Raw genomic sequence first — 2,885 nt, forward strand, 5'->3', positions numbered from 1 at the left:
TCTTGTTGGCTATAGCAAAGACTTGAGATTGAATCTTGCCTTTATCATGTTAGTGGTAGGCAAAAAATATAATTATTAATGTATTCTACTTCATCATTATAGTACCCTCAACATTTGTTTTATTTTTAATAACAACCAGAGAGATGGATGCATATGATGCATGTAGAAATTTTTATAAGTTTATTAAATAATAATAGCATAACCAAAGGTTGCTGAGTTTATTTTCCAAGAGAATGGAATGATGAAAGTAACATGTGTGTTAGAGAGGTAGATACATGAATGGGAGGGGAAGGAGAGGAAAAGTGGGGAGAGGGAGAGATTTGAAGAATTGTAAAAGAAAGGTAATGGAAAACCAAAGGTTGCTGAGTTTATTTTCCAAGAGAATGGAATGATGAAAGTAACATGTGTGTTAGAGAGGTAGATACATGAAAGGGAGGGGAAGGAGAGGAAAAGTGGGGAGAGGGAGAGATTTGAAGAATTGTAAAAGAAAGGTAATGGAAAACCAAAGGTTGCTGAGTTTATTTTCCAAGAGAATGGAATGATGAAAGTAACATGTGTGTTAGAGAGGTAGATACATGAAAGGGAGGGGAAGGAGAGGAAAAGTGGGGAGAGGGAGAGATTTGAAGAATTGTAAAAGAAAGGTAATGGAAGGGATAGAGAAATTTTGGATAATAGGGTGAGAGAGAGAGAGATTTGGGGTGACAATTCTTCTCAAAACCCTTCTCCCATGTCCCATAGGTTAGATAAGATCTCAAGGTCTGTTTGGTTCATGGATAAGATCGGAATCAGAATCATTTATTCCTGACGCTTGTTTCGTTTAATTGAGAATCAGAATTAGATTTCAATTTTGTTGTTTGGTTCATTTAGAGTAAGAATCAACATCAACTAAAATTTTTTAATTTGTATTAGTCTATTTATTATTTTATTATTACTTTATTAATATTTTATGAATATATAATTCATATTCTATTATTTTTGTTTATTATTTTATAATTAATATGTTAGTATTTGATTATTACTTTAATTATATTATATTAATATTTTTATTATAATATTATTATTTTATTAATATTTTATTATTTAACTATTAATGTTTTATAATTATTTCATGAATTGTTATTATTATTATTATTATTATTATTATTATTACTACTACTACTACTACTACTACTACTACTTAAATTATATTTGATGATGAGTGATTTGGCCCTCCATTGACCTAGCGACACGTAGCATTTGTTTTCGCCGCTTGACACCTCAGCACCGCACAGATAGTCGCATGTCTAGGGGTGTAAATGGATCAAATTCGAATAAGATCTGGCAATATTTGAATTCAAATTCGATTAGAAAATCTGATATCCGAATTCAATTTGATATGTGATGGATATTAACAATTAATATCCAAATTCAAATCCGATTAAATATTCGATTCAATTAATTAATTATTTTAGATAATTGATAAATATATAAAATAAGTATTTTATTGATATAAAGTATATAAATATATAAATTATTTATATAACTTAATTATTATATATAAATTATATAAAATATTTTATATATTATATATAAGAATAAATAACCGGTTGAACTCAGATATTTATCAAATCGAATAAGGTCATATCCAAATTCAATTCGATTATATCGAATATCGAATTCGAAATTGGATTTTCGAATACTGTTGGCACCCCTACTCGCCAAGTCAAGCAGACACACCCCAAAATTAGTGTAGGGCACCTCATACACAACTCGGTCACCTTGGCATGGCAACTAACAACACCTCGTCCAAGGCCGACTTGTGGTATCTCTAGTACCTCGTCGTTATTGATTCAAAGGGCATCAGCTTGAGAAGTGACCTCCTTCGAGTACTTTCCGACCTGACTGAGGTCCAGGTGGTGACTTGCGAGACGTGCTCACCGACCTTCTCTGCATGCATCCTATCATTTTTGGTTCCTTTGCGGAGGAAGGCACAAAATTCTAGTCTACATGTGAAATTACCTCCGAGGACTTCAGACCAGTCAGCCACGTCTTCCCAGAGTGCGTGAAGCTCATGCCAAACAATGCCTATATAAAAATCTCACTTCCAACCTTATGTGGTACGTGTGATTTAGCTCTCACAATTCACTACCTCTCTGGCTCTCTCAAAACTCTTCTCTAACTTAAGCATTGAAGTGACCACCCTGGATCAATCAACATAGAAACTCTAATCCCTCTCTCCTTGCAGCTTGGCTAGGCAATCTACCAATCTAGTGTCCAATTTGTCCGCTAGTAGGGAGTGCTAGATCGTGCTCCTCAATATTGTTTTAAATTTTATTAATACTTTATTAATATTATCTTACTATTATACCAGTATTTTTAATAATTAATTATTTTATTATGAATATATTAATACTTTATTATTATTACTAATTTAATAATATTTTATTATTATATTAATATTAGGATTTGGAGGATTGGTCATGACTTTTTTACTTCTCGACAAACTCTAGAATGGGAACCAAAATCCCATTCCTGTCAAACAAACGATTGGGAATTGGAATGGCCAATTTCAGGCATCTATTATAGACAACCAAACAGACCCTCATTTCAATCCGTGCAAGCATGTAGATAGTTTTAAATTTTAATCCCACATTGGAAAGGAATAAAAGGATGCAATGGAGAGAAGGCTATATAAGAGGGCTGGAGACTCTAGACAAATCATGCCTTTCTCAACCTTTTGGCTAAGATAAAGTGTAGTATCTGTTCTTATCAGTTTAATATCGTGGGCAATTGGCTCACATGATATTAAATTAACTTTTCTTGGGTGAGGTTCCTTGACAATAGCTTGCTATGGCCTGACACACCCTATCAAATCTAATTGCTAAATTAGTTTTGTATGACTTAAG

General features: G+C 32.7%; 1 pseudogene; it reads left to right on the forward strand.

Annotated features, from left to right (window-relative positions):
- Positions 1 to 2,699: 2,699 nt before the first annotated feature.
- On the forward strand, positions 2,700 to 2,885 carry LOC148869771 (U2 spliceosomal RNA; annotated as a pseudogene).

Source organism: Nelumbo lutea, chromosome 2, assembly GCF_056320005.1.
Source record: "Nelumbo lutea isolate HS-2025 chromosome 2, American lotus-T2T, whole genome shotgun sequence".
Taxonomy (NCBI): Eukaryota; Viridiplantae; Streptophyta; class Magnoliopsida; order Proteales; family Nelumbonaceae; genus Nelumbo; species Nelumbo lutea.